Source organism: Salmo trutta, unplaced genomic scaffold, assembly GCF_901001165.1.
Source record: "Salmo trutta unplaced genomic scaffold, fSalTru1.1, whole genome shotgun sequence".
Taxonomy (NCBI): Eukaryota; Metazoa; Chordata; class Actinopteri; order Salmoniformes; family Salmonidae; genus Salmo; species Salmo trutta.
Window position 1 is genome coordinate 753,237 of NW_021823488.1, and position 14,132 is coordinate 767,368.

The 14,132-nt window shown below is 41.9% G+C and overlaps 5 non-coding genes across 5 annotated transcripts; 3 read left to right on the plus strand and 2 right to left on the minus strand.

The window, feature by feature from the left end:
- Window positions 1–819: 819 nt before the first annotated feature.
- trnag-ccc (transfer RNA glycine (anticodon CCC)) lies at window positions 820–892 on the minus strand. The gene has a single exon. It is a non-coding gene; the product is annotated as a tRNA-Gly (tRNA).
- A 357-nt stretch (window positions 893–1,249) lies between these two features.
- On the minus strand, window positions 1,250–1,322 carry trnav-uac (transfer RNA valine (anticodon UAC)). The gene has a single exon. It is a non-coding gene; the product is annotated as a tRNA-Val (tRNA).
- Window positions 1,323–7,220: 5,898 nt separating this feature from the next.
- On the plus strand, window positions 7,221–7,293 carry trnav-cac (transfer RNA valine (anticodon CAC)). The gene has a single exon. It is a non-coding gene; the product is annotated as a tRNA-Val (tRNA).
- Window positions 7,294–7,856: 563 nt separating this feature from the next.
- trnav-uac (transfer RNA valine (anticodon UAC)) lies at window positions 7,857–7,929 on the plus strand. The gene has a single exon. It is a non-coding gene; the product is annotated as a tRNA-Val (tRNA).
- Window positions 7,930–8,278: 349 nt separating this feature from the next.
- trnav-uac (transfer RNA valine (anticodon UAC)) lies at window positions 8,279–8,351 on the plus strand. Its single transcript has one exon. It is a non-coding gene; the product is annotated as a tRNA-Val (tRNA).
- Window positions 8,352–14,132: the final 5,781 nt, after the last annotated feature.

Sequence of the window (14,132 nt, forward strand, 5' to 3'; positions counted from 1 at the left end):
GGGACCTTTCGCGTGTGAAGCAAACATGATAACCACTACACTACAGAAACTGCTGCTATAGTTTTTGCAAGGAGTAAACCGAATTTTACTGATATTCATGGCACGTGTTGAAATTTCCAAAATAAGGTATTTATGAAAATAACTATTCTCTGTTAAAAGTATAGTACCTACTGCACATGTCAAAGAACACTGTTTCCACCCGGTTTCGAACCGAGGACCTTTCGCGTCCTCGGTTCGACGTGATAACCACTAGACTACAGAAACTGCTGCTACAATTAGCTGCAAGGAGTAAACGGAATTTTACCGATATTCATGGCACGTATTCGAATTTCCAAAATAAGTCATTAATGAAATTCTCTGTTATCACTATGATACTTCTTGAATGTGTCAATTAGCATTGTTTCCGCCTGGTTTCGAACCAGGGATCTTTCGCGTGTGAAGCAAACATGATAACCCCTACACTACAGAAACTGCTGCTACAATTATCTGCAATGAGTAAACCGAATTTTACAGATATTCGTGGCACGTATTCGAATTTCCAAAATACAGAATTTATGAAAATAACTTTTCTCTGTTAAAAGTGCAGTACCTACTGCATGTGTCAAAGATCACTGTTTCCACCCTGTTTCGAACCGAGGACCTTTCACGCGTTAAGCGAACTTGATAACCACTACACTACAGAAACTGCTGCCACAATTAGCTGCAAGGAGTAAACTGAATTTTACCGATATTCATGGCACGTATTCGAATTTCCAAAATAAGGCATTAACGAATTTCTCTGTTACCACTATTATACTTCTTGAATGTGTCATTGAGCGTTGTTTCCGACCAGTTTCGAACCAAGGACTTTTTGCATGGGAAGCAAACGTAATAACCACTACACTACAGAAACTGCTGATACATTTATATACAAGGAGAAAAACCGAATTTTACAGATATTCATGGCACGTATTAGAATTTCCAAAATACAGAATTTATGAAAATAACTATTCTCTGTTAAAAGTACAGTACCTACTGCACGTGTCAAAGAGCACTATTTCCACCCGGTTTTGATTCGAGGACCTTTCGCGTGTTAAGCGAATGTGATAACCACTACACTACAGAAACTGCTGCTACATTTAGCTACGAGGAGGAAACCGAATTTTACTGATATTCATGGCACGTATTCGAATTTCCAAAAATACAGAATTTACGAAAATAACTTTTCTCTGTTAAAAGTACATTACCTACTGCACGTGTCAAATAGCACTGTTCCCACCCGGTTTCGAACCGAGGACCTTTCGCTTGTAAAGCGAACGTGATAACCACTACGCTACAGAAACTGCTGCTACAATTATCTTGCAAGGAGTAAACCGAATTTTACTGATATTCATGGCACGTATTCAAATTTCCAAAAAAAGGCATTAACGAATTTCTCTGTTACCACTATGATACTTCTTGAATGTGTCATTGAGCGTTGCTTCCGACCGGTTTCGAACCAAAGACTTTTCGCATGTGAAGCAAACGAGATAACCACTACACTACAGAAACTGCTGCTACACTTATCTACAAGGAGTAAACCGAATATTACAGATATTCATGGCACGTATTCGAATTTCCAAAATACAGAATTTATGAAAATAACTATTCTCTGTTAAAAGTATAGTGCCTACTGCACGTGTCAAAGAGCACTGTTTCGGCCCGGTTTCGAACCGAGGACTTTTCGCGTGTTAAGCGAACGTGATAACCACTACACTACAGAAACTGCTGCTACATTTAGCTACGAGGAGGAAACAGAATTTTACCGATATTCATGGCACGTATTGGAATTTCCAAAATACAGAATTTATGAAAATAACTTCTCTCTGTTAAAAGTACAGTACCTTACTGGACGTGTCAAAGAGCACTGTTTCCACCCGGTTTCGAACGGAGGCATTTTCGCATGGTAAGCAAATTTGATAACCACTACACTACAGAAACTGCTGCTACATTTTGCTACAAGGAGTAAACCGAATTTTACAGATATTCATGGCACGTATTCGAATTTCCAAAATAAGGCATTAATGAAATTCTCTGTTACCGCTATAGTACTTCTTGAATGTGTCAATTAGCATTGTTTCCGCTGGTTTCGAACCAGGGACCTTTCGTGTGTGAAGCGAACGTGATAAACACTACACCACAGAAACTGCTGCTACAATTATCTGATAATTGTAGCAGCAGTTTCTGTAGTGTAGTGGTTATCAAGTTTGCTTCACACGCGAAAGGTCCCTGGTTCGAAACCGGGCGGAAACAACGCTCATTGACACATTCAATTAGTACCACAGAGAATTTCATGAATCCCTTATTTTGGAAATTCGAATACGTTCCATGAATATCTTTAAAATTCGGTTTACTCCTTGCAGATAATTGTAGCAGCAGTTTCTGTGGTGTAGTGTTTATCACGTTTGCTTCACACACGAAAGGTTCCTGGTTCGAAACCAGCGGACACAATGCTAATTGACACATTCAAGAAGTATCATAGTGATAACAGAGAAATTCATTAATGACTTATTTTGGAAATTCGAATACGTGCCATGAATATCGGTAAAATTCTGTTTACTCCTTGCAGCTAATTGTAGCAGCAGTTTCTGTAGTCTAGTGGTTATCACGTCGAACCGAGGACGTGAAAGGTCCTCGGTTCGAAACCGGGTGGAAACAGTGCTCTTTGACACGTGCAGTAGGTACTGTACTTTTAACAGAGAAAAGTTATTTTCATAAATTCTGTATTTTGGAAATTCGAATACGTGCCATGAATATCTATAAAATTCGGTTTACTCCTTGAAGATAATTGTAGCAGCAGTTTCTGTAGTGTAGTGGTTATCACATTTGCTTCACACGCGAAAGGTCCCTGGTTCGAAACCGGGCGGAAACAACGATCATTGACACTTTCAAGAAGTACTATAGCGGTAACAGAGAATTTCATTAATGCCTTATTATGGAAATTCGAATACGTGCCATGAATATCTGTAAAATTCAGTTTACTCCTTGTAGCAAAATGTAGCAGCAGTTTCTGTAGTGTAGTGGTTATCATGTTTGCTTAACACGCGAAAGGTCCTCCGTTCGAAACCGGGTGGAAACAGTGCTCTTTGACACGTCCAGTAAGGTACTGTACTTTTAACAGAGAGAAGTTATTTTCATAAATTCTGTATTTTGGAAATTCCAATACGTGCCATGAATATCGGTAAAATTCTGTTTCCTCCTCGTAGCTAACGGTAGCAGCAGTTTCTGTAGTGTAGTGGTTATCACGTTCGCTTAACAAGCGAAAAGTCTTTGGTTCGAAACCGGTCGGAAACAACGCTCAATGACATATTCAAGAAGTATCATAGTGGTAACAGAGAAATTCGTTAATGCCTTATTTTGGGAATACGTGCCATGAATATCGGTAAAATTCGGTTTACTCCTTGCAGCTAATTGTAGAAGCAGTTTCTGTAGTGTAGTGGTTTTCATGTTTGCTTAACACGCGAAAGGTCCTCGGATCGAAACCGGGCGGAAACAGTGCTCTTTAACACGTGCAATAGGTACTTTACTTATAACAGAGAATAGTTATTTTCATAAATACCAAATTTTTGGAAATTTGAACACGTGCCATGTATATCAGTAAAATTCGGTTTACTCCTTGCAAGATAATTGTATCAGCAGTTTCTGTAGTGTAGTGGTTATCACGTTTGCTTCACACGCGAAAGGTCCCTACACTACAGAACAGGGCTCCGGGCAGCCGAGCGGAAATGGAGGAAAACTCGCCTCCCTGCGGACCTCGCATCCTTTCACTCCCTCCTCTCTACATTTTCCTCTTCTGTATCTGCTGCTAAAGCCACTTTCTACCACTCTAAATTCCAAGCATCTGCCTCTAACCCTATGAAGCTTTTTGCTACCTTCTCCTCCCTCCTGAATCCTCATCCCCCTCCCCCCCCCTCCTCCCTCACTGCGGATGACTTCGTCAACCATTTTGAAAAGAAGGTTGACGACATTCGATCCTCGTTTGCTAAGTCAAGCGACACCGCTGGTCCTGCTCACACTGCCCTACCCTGTGCTTTGACCTCTTTCTCCCCTCTCTCTCCAGATGAAATCTCGCGTCTTGTGACGGCCGGCCGCCCAACAACCTGCCCACTTGACCCTATCCCCTCCTCTCTTCTCCAGACCATTTCCGGAGACCTTCTCCCCTACCTCACCTCGCTCATCAACTCATCCTTGACCGCTGGCTACGTCCCTTCCGTCTTCAAGAGAGCGAGAGTTGCACCCCTTCTGAAAAAACCTACACTCGATCCCTCCGATGTCAACAACTACAGACCAGTATCCCTTCTTTCTTTTCTCTCCAAAACTCTTGAACGTGCCGTCCTTGGCCAGCTCTCCTGCTATCTCTCTCAGAACGACCTTCTTGATCCTAATCAGTCAGGTTTCAAGACTGGGCATTCAACTGAGACTGCTCTTCTCTGTGTCACGGAGGCTCTCCGCACTGCTAAAGCTAACTCTCTCTCCTCTGCTCTCATCCTTCTAGACCTATCTGCTGCCTTTGATACTGTGAACCATCAGATCCTCCTCTCCACCCTCTCCGAGCTGGGCATCTCCGGCGCGGCCCACGCTTGGATTGCGTCCTACCTGACAGGTCGCTCCTACCAGGTGGCGTGGCGAGAATCTGTCTCCGCACCACGTGCTCTCACCACTGGTGTCCCCCAGGGCTCTGTTCTAGGCCCTCTCCTATTCTCGCTATACACCAAGTCACTTGGCTCTGTCATATCCTCACACGGTCTCTCCTATCATTGCTATGCAGACGACACACAATTAATCTTCTCCTTTCCCCCTTCTGACAACCAGGTGGCGAATCGCATCTCTGCATGTCTGGCAGACATATCAGTGTGGATGACGGATCACCACCTCAAGCTGAACCTCGGCAAGACGGAGCTGCTCTTCCTCCCGGGGAAGGACTGCCCGTTCCATGATCTCGCCATCACGGTTGACAACTCCCTTGTGTCCTCCTCCCAGAGTGCTAAGAACCTTGGCGTGATCCTGGACAACACCCTGTCGTTCTCCACTAACATCAAGGCGGTGACCCGATCCTGTAGGTTCATGCTCTACAACATTCGCAGAGTACAACCCTGCCTCACACAGGAAGCGGCGCAGGTCCTAATCCAGGCACTTGTCATCTCCCGTCTGGATTACTGCAACTCGCTGTTGGCTGGGCTCCCTGCCTGTGTTATCAAACCCCTACAACTCATCCAGAACGCCGCAGCCCGTCTGGTGTTCAACCTTCCCAAGTTCTCTCACGTCACCCCGCTCCTCCGCTCTCTCCACTGGCTTCCAGTTGAAGCTCGCATCCGCTACAAGACCATGGTGCTTGCCTACGGAGCTGTGAGGGGAACGGCACCTCCGTACCTTCAGGCTCTGATCAGGCCCTACACCCAAACAAGGGCACTGCGTTCATCCACCTCTGGCCTGCTCGCCTCCCTACCTCTGAGGAAGCACAGTTCCCGCTCAGCCCAGTCAAAACTGTTCGCCGCTCTGGCACCCCAATGGTGGAACAAGCTCCCTCACGATGCCAGGACAGCGGAATCAATCACCACCTTCCGGAGACACCTGAAACCCCACCTCTTTAAGGAAGAATACCTGGGATAGGATAAAGTAATCCTTCTAACCCCCCCCCTTTAAAAGATTTAGATGCACTATTGTAAAGTGGTTGTTCTACTGGATATTATAGGTGAATGCACCAATTTGTAAGTCGCTCTGGATAAGAGCGTCTGCTAAATGACTTAAATGTAAAATGTAAATGTAAATGTCCCTGGTTCGAAACCGGGCGGAAACAACGCTCATTGACATATTCAAGAAGTACTATCGCGGTAACAGAGAATTTCATTAATGCCTTATTTTGGAAATTTGAATACGTGCCATGAATATCTGTAAAATTCAGTTTACTCCTTGTCGCAAAATATAGTAGCAGTTTCTGTAGTGTAGTGGTTATCACGTTTGCTTAACACGCGAAAGGTCCTCGGTTCGAAACCGGGTGGAAACAGTGCTCTTTGACACGTGCAGTAGGTACTGTACTTTTAACAGAGAAAAGTTATTTTCATAAATTCTGTATTTTGGAAATTCGAATACGTGCCATGAATATCTGTAAAATTCGGTTTACTGCTTGCAGATAATTGTAGCAGCAGTTTCTGTAGCGTAGTGGTTATCAAGTTTGCTTCACACGCGAAAGGTCCCTGGTTCGAAACCGGGTGGAAACAATGCTCATTGACACATTCAAGAAGTACTATAGCGGTAACAGAGAATTTCATTAATGCCTTATTTTGGAAATTCGAATACGTGCCATGAATATCTGTAAAATTCAGTTTAATCCTTGTAGCAAAATGTAGGAGCAGTTTCTGTAGTGTAGTGGTTATCACGTTTGCTCAACACGCGAAAGGTCCTCGGTTCGAAACTGGGTGGAAACAGTGCTCTTTGACACGTCCAGTAAGGTACTGTACTTTTAACAGATAAAAGTTATTTTCATAAATTCTGTATTTTGGAAATAAAAATACGTGCCATGAATATCAGTAAAATTCGGTTTCCTCCTCGTAGCTAACTGTAGCAGCAGTTTCTGTAGTGTAGTGGTTATCACGTTTGCTTAACATGCGAAAAGTCCTCGGTTCGAAACCTGGCGGAAACAGTGCTCTTTGACACGTGCAGTAGGCACTATACTTTTAACAGAGAATAGTTATTTTCATAAATTCTGTATTTTGGAAATTCGAATACGTGCCATGAATATCTGTAAAATTCGGTTTACTCCTTGTAGATAAATGTAGCAGCAGTTTCTGTAGTGTAGTGGTTATCACGTTTGCTTCACATGCGAAAAGTCTTTGGTTCAAAACCAGTCGGAAACAACGCTCAATGACACATTCAAGAAGTATCGTAGTGGTAACAGAGAAATTCGTTAATGCCTTATTTTGGAAATTCGAATACGTGCCATGAATATCAGTAAAATTCGGTTTACTCCTTGTAGCTAAATGTAGCAGCAGTTTCTGTAGTGTAGTGGTTATCAAGTTCGCTTCACACGCAAAAGGTCCTCGGATCGAAACCGGGCGGAAACAGTTCTCTTTAACACGTGCAGTAGGTACTTTACTTTAAACAGAGAATAGTTATTTTCATAAATACCTAATTTTGGAAATTTGAACACGTGCCATAAATATCAGTAAAATTCGGTTTACTCCTTGCAGCTAATTGTAGTACTAGTTTCTGTGGTGTAGTGGTTATCACGTTCGCTTCACACGCGAAAAGTCCCTGGTTCGAAACCGGGTGGAAACAGTGCTCTTTGACACGTCCAGTAAGGTACTGTACTTTTAATAGAGAAAAGTTATTTTCATAAATTCTGTATTTTGGAAATTCGAATACGTGCCATGAATATCAGTAAAATTCGGTTTCCTCCTCGTAGCTAAATGTAGCAGCAGTTTCTGTAGTGTAGTGGTTGTCACGTTCGCTTAACATGCGAAAAGTCCTCGGTTTGAAACCAGGCGGAAATAGTGCTCTTTGACACGTGCAGTAGGCACTATACTTTTAACAGAGAATAGTTATTTTCATAAATTCTGTATTTTGGAAATTCGAATACGTGCCATGAATATCAGTAAAATTCGGTTTACTCCTTGTAGATAAATGTAGCAGCAGTTTCTGTAGTGTAGTGGTTATCATGTTTGCTTCACATGCGAAAAGTCTTTGGTTCGAAACCGGTCGGAAACAACGCTCATTGACACATTCAAGAAGTACTATAGCGGTAACAGAGAATTTCATTAATGCCTTATTTTGGAAATTCGAATACGTGCCATGAATATCTGTAAAATTCGGTTTACTCCTTGCAGAAAAATCAAGCAGCAGTTTCTGTAGTGTAGTGGTTATCACGTTCGCTTTACATGCGAAAGGTCCTAGGTTCGAAACCGGGCGGAAACAGTGCTCTTTGACACGTGCAGTAGGTACTGTACTTTTAACAGAGAATAGTTATTTTCATAAATGCCTAATTTTGGAAATTTGAACGCGTGCCATGAATATCTGTAAAATTCGGTTTACTCCTTGTAGCTAAATGTAGCAGCAGTTTCTGTGGTGTAGTGGTTAGCACGTTTGCTTCACACGCGAAAAGTCCCTGGTTCGAAAACCGGGCGTGGACAACGCTCATTGACACATTCAAGAAGTATCATAGTGGTAACAGAGAAATTCATTAATGCCTTATTTTGGAAATTCGAATACGTGCCGTGAATATCGGTAAAATTCGGTTTACCACTTGCAGAAAGACCGAGCAGCGGTTTCTGTAGTGTAGTGGTTATCACGTTAGCTTTACACGCGAAAGGTCCTCGGTTCGAAACCGGGCGGAAACAGTGTTCTTTGACACGTGTTGATGATCAGTTACTTGAGAAGGAGACCAAGTCAGGACGCTGGACCGGGTGGATTCAATTATAGTAAGGCATTTTATTATGAGACGAAGATATTTGGCAAAGCGTGCACGGACTCCTTCGTTTAGCTCATAGGGAACTAGCGGAAGAGAGCGCCGAAACATGGTGTGCATCCAATTTATACAATGAAATAACAGTGTGTTGACGTAGGTTGAGTCTAGTAGGTCCGCTCTCCTGACTGGTTGATGAATGGAGGGACGGTCCATTCTCCAGGTGGTGTCGACTTCCCATTGGCCCTGGGCAGTGTCCTTTGTCCTCGGAGTCCAACACCCCTAAGTGTGTTTTTCTGCTAATTCGTGTCTGGTTGGTTACGATATTCATGGAATGTTGTTTTTTACACCAGTGGTCAGTTCGTGTGGCTAGGGCGCTTTCATGTCTTGACATTTTTGTGTGAGTGCTTAAGTCAGCCATCTGTCTCTGGGTGTGGTCGTGATTGGTATCAGTTGGTTGCTCAATATGTCTCTGGAATTTTGTTGTGTGCTGTTGTGAAGCATGTTGTGCAAATGCCCTCCTTATATATCATTAGGTAAAACGTTAGATTATCTTTATAATAAATCCCCCTCTTCACGTCTGCAAGACGTGACAAAGAAAAAGGGGAACAGGCTTGCTCGGCGGTAGGTACATGTCGTCTCATTGATCTGAACTTTCACTCGGTCCGTAGCTCACCATCTGCTCCGTTATCATCTCTCTAAAGTTCTGGTTATTAAACCTCTTGCACACGGGACCAAACAACAACCACACAACCCAAACACACTCATACAGGTTAAAGCAGCCCATAATACAGTTCTTGCAACACTTTTCCATTTCCCAAACATGAGCTGTGTTATCAAAAATGTACGTACAGCAATGAACCTAATCATTCTACCTACACCATCCTCTTTGCCCGTAACCTATCGAGAGTTAGTCTATTTTACCAGGTCATGAGGGAGGTGGCGGATAATTGGTCAGAGAACCTCTTTACTGCATCCCCTGTTTCATTCATGAATCTCTGTTGATTAAATGATGTCATTAATTCAATCCACATTATTATTTATTGTCAACTACCAACATAATGTAGTGTTAAAGCCTTCACATATTTGATTCATAACTTTGTATTCATCTGGAACCTCCCTGAGGATGCCAATAGCATCCATCTAGACAAAGCCATTCCCATCCTTATCAAAACTCCTCCTGTACCTACTTTAGCCTCCTATAACTGGTCTCTTATCACTAATTCAAACTGGTTGGACCAATAACCCCAGGGCGCAAGTTCCTAACCACCCTTTGTGGTAATTCTTGTCGTATGCGTCCTTTGCTGGTACTAGCCCACCCTTCATCAGCCATAGGTGCTATGAGGTTACACATTTTCTCCTGTGCTTTCAAACCTAAGTCAGTCACATTAACGATTACCTTTCCAGCCGTTAAAATCATCTCAATTCTCGGTGCCATTCTTGTATCTATAACACTGGTGCTCATCAGGAATCCAGGTGAACCGAGGTGGGTTGGCTGAGTACTTCAATCTGGCCAACCCCAATTCCTGTACAGTTGTCTGCTTCCCCAAGGAATTGTTTAATGCTCACCTAAAATTCTACATCTTGATCTTCTTTGATTCCTTATTCTGTACGTCACTCATCAGTGTATTATATAGTTTATCTTCTACTTCTTCTCAATGACAACGGTATCGTATGATTAGTACCCGAAGGTGTTGGATCTGAATGTATCAGAAAGATTAGATTATGATGCAGCTCAGAGCCTCTACTCTTCCCAAAAACCGCCAACCCTCTCCTGCCCTCAGTCTCTCTGCTAGGTACCACTCCATACTCACACCTCTAGGAGCACACACAGTGATGAACGGTCGGGATAGGAAATCTTCGTTAAGGAGGTAACCCCCGGACCCTGTTGGTATCGGTTCTTCTCCTAACTCTGTGTGTGATCATCAGTGCTCATATGTGTACATACCTCCTTGCAGTGGGTAACGTGGACCCAAGTGACTCTCTCAGCTTTCCTACTGGCAAAGGCAGTGGTTTAACAGAACCTGGTATGGGCCTTCCCAACGGGGCTGCTTCCAGTTTTTTCTCCTCAGGGACTGGATCCACACCCAGTCTCCTAGTTGGATTGAGTGAATCACCTTCTCTTGCAATTCACCTGTTGGACACAAAATCTTGGACATACGGGTTTGGTTAACAGTCTTCTCATGTGCTCTGCTAGTATATCTTTAACTTATATGTCTACCTGTTCTGGTATTTCTATTCTCCCTAACTCTGGCATTCTATAGGCTCTACCTGATTAGCTAAACTGTCATCCATCATTTAAAGAGATGGCTCTTAGTAAACCAACTCTAGGGATAATATCTTGACTTAATATTTTAGCTACCATAATCATGTCCACCAAGTAAGTTGTGAATGCTTCTACCCATTTGCTATACTTATCTGTTAACGTTAAACACCCCTTCTTCCCCTCAATTCGGAATAGTTCAATAAGTCCATTTCCCAATGTTGGATTGGACATTCTACAAAAAATGTTTCTGTTCTAGTAGCATCCTATCCTGTTCTATCGCCTGCTCTACTATACTCCCCCTTTTTATACATGGCTCAAGCCATGTATCAATTCTGCTGCATTTCTTAACAATGTCTTTGGTAAGATCAGTAAATTATCCTTATGTCAGCCCTTCTCTTTTAGGATTGCCCCCTTCCATTTACCACATGTCCAATTCTCCCTGGGGCATTCATCCTTAGCTACCCTGTGCATTCCTCTATCAAGTGTCTTATCTTCTTTAAGATTTAACTACTTTCCACTAAATTATCATATCTTTTCCTAGCGAATTTTACCAAACATAACTTAAAATCAAAACTATAATACATGCCTATGGAGCCGATAGTCTCTCCATGTATTAATATCCTAACTAAATGAACCTAACTAAATTATCCTTCTATCTTCTATTCTTATGTCTTTTCTGTCTCTCCCAGTGTTATTTCTATCCTCACCTGTTTATAATTTAACTATGCTGGTCTCCACTCACTAACCGTTATCTAATTCTTCTGTGTCACTTTTATCTTCTCTTCCTTGCTTATGCTCTCCTCCTACTTCCAACCCATCAAGGTCTCAGCAGTGCAGGGGAGTACTAAATGTCTCATTGTCTTATTCCATAGCTACTTAAATTTATCTCGATACCCTCAATGATCCTGGATTACCTACTGATGTCATATATTCCTGTCCCGTTGGCTTAGAATATATCCTGATACTTGACAGAAGTCTACCATTATTAAACTTATTCAACAACAAAATATAATAATACTATTATATTAATTCCACAGTCTTGTTGTGTTAAATCTCTTCCACTAAATACAACCACAGCTGACTTCCTAAGGGAAAATAAACTTATCTAGATCATGTAAAAAGTACTCTTGCTTATTAATCTGAACTACTCCACTAAGAAAATGTATTATACCCTTGTTGTCATTCTGTCTTTTCATTAGTTCAAATTATCACTTGTGTCCAAGAACTTTAACTCCATCATAATTGTCAGTTCTCCAAATTTCCTTAAAGTCAGTATCATAAATGACCCTAAATTCACCATCCAAATGGCTTTTCATTGCGGCTGATCAGACCACAAAAGGAAAAGTCACCAGAGGGGTCAAAAAATCATACCCCCTTTTCAGAACTGTGTTTCTTACTATATTAGACAAATGAAGCTAGTAACTTTATCTACATTTTGTATCTCAATTTCCCAGAACATTCCCTATCAAAATAATTTCACGTGTTTAATTAAAACTCAGAAAACAAAACTTCAAAATGCCATGTGTGTATACCCCTTTAAGATATCCTGTCCCTAGATATTTTTCTCAAAAGATCTAAGCGCTCCTTTTTCCATAAAATAACCACTTGGTCAGCATTTCCTCATACTACACCGATTCAGAAACCCAAAAGTTAACTACAAACAAAACCTAAAAATGCTTATAATTCTATTGTACTCCCCCCAATCATTAGTTTTAAACTTAATTGAACATGCGCTTTGGCTACAATACTGTACTTCAATCTATGAAACCCCATTTTTTTTTTTTTGTTCAAATATTTTTTATTGAACACATACACAAGAATGGTGTATAGGTATAAAAGACAAGTTTACAGTTCTTATCTAAACATAAGAGAACAGACATTAACCAAAAGACCCAGAGTTCTGGGCACAAAACAAATATTACAAAACAAGACATACAAAACAAGGACAAGTAGAAAGAAAAAAGGGGAAAAGAAAAAAAAAAAGGGTCGATGTAGCCCCCCCACTTATACCCCACTTTATCCCCCCCTTATTCCACCCTATTCCCCTCCCAACTGCTCGGGTGGCGGGGCCAGCACACGCTGCCCAAAGGTAGATTACCGTATGACAATTGAGAGTGCGTTAAGTGCAAATTCACAGCGCCGCCTGGTCCAAGTAAGAGAGGAAAGGCTGCCAGATTTGATCAAATGTTGATAATTTATTGTTCAAAATATATGTAATTCTTTCTAAGTGTACAGTGTTTGCCAATTCGCTGAGCCATAATTTGGTAGAGGGCGCTTCCCTCTTTTTCCAAAACAACAGGATTAATTTTTTTGCCGAAATGAGACTGTAAGAGATTAGTTGTTTTTGGGAGTTGGTTAATCCGTTTAGGGAATCAGACACTCCCAGGATTATCAGAAGCGGGTCTGGGTCTATTGAAGTCTCCAGAACTTCAGAGAGGACCCCAAAAATTCCACACCAATACCCATACAAGTTAGAGCATAGGGCAAAGCAGTGGAGAAGTGTACCCTGCTCAGCCTGACATTTATCACACATAGGGGATGTCCCAGGAAATATCCTATGCAGTTTGGTTTTGGAATAGTGTAATCTGTGTAATACCTTGAATTGTATGAGATGATGTCTGGAGTTAATGGAGCAGGTGTGGATATACACCAAGCTATCTTCCCAGTCTGCCACTGAAATATCAGTCCCTAGTTCTTCCTCCCATTTTGCCTTAATGGCATCAGTAGACGGTGCGCTAACAGATTGAAAAGCATCATATATACGAGATATCAGTTTGTCTGAGGTGGGGCATATTTTTATGCATCCGTCAAATGTGGAAGGTTTATCATTCCCAAATGTTGGGAGGTATTTTCTAACAGTCTCTAATCTGTAGGTATCTGAAAAAGTTACTTCTGGGAAGATTATAAGTTTCCCTCAGCGATTCAAAGGAAGCAAAGGTTCCCCCTATATATAAATCCCCTATGGTACTTATCCCCAACTCTCCCCACCGCTCAAAGGTGTTATCAAGGTTAGAGGGGGCAAATGAGGGATTCCTGGCAACAGGAAGAATGAATGATATTGGTCTAAGATCAAAGTGGACTTTAATTTGCTTCCAGATTCGGACTGTGCTATGTATAATAGGATTGTTACGGTAAAGTGACATCTCCAGATTGACAGGTGACAAAATCACAGCACCAATAGAGAAGGGGTGGCACTCCTCTCGCTCCATACTAAGCCAGCTGGATGGCGGGAGTGCGTCATCCAGCAGAAACGTAACAGCGCGGAGGTTGGCGGCCCAGTAGTAAAATATAAAGTTTGGGAGAGACAATCCTCCTTCCATCTTGGATTTACAGAGGTGTTTTTTACCTATCCTGTGTGTTTTATAATCCCAGATGAAAGGATTGATAATAAAGTCCAGTTGTTTATGAAAGGATTTAGGTATGAATATTGGGATGTTCTGGTATAGGTAG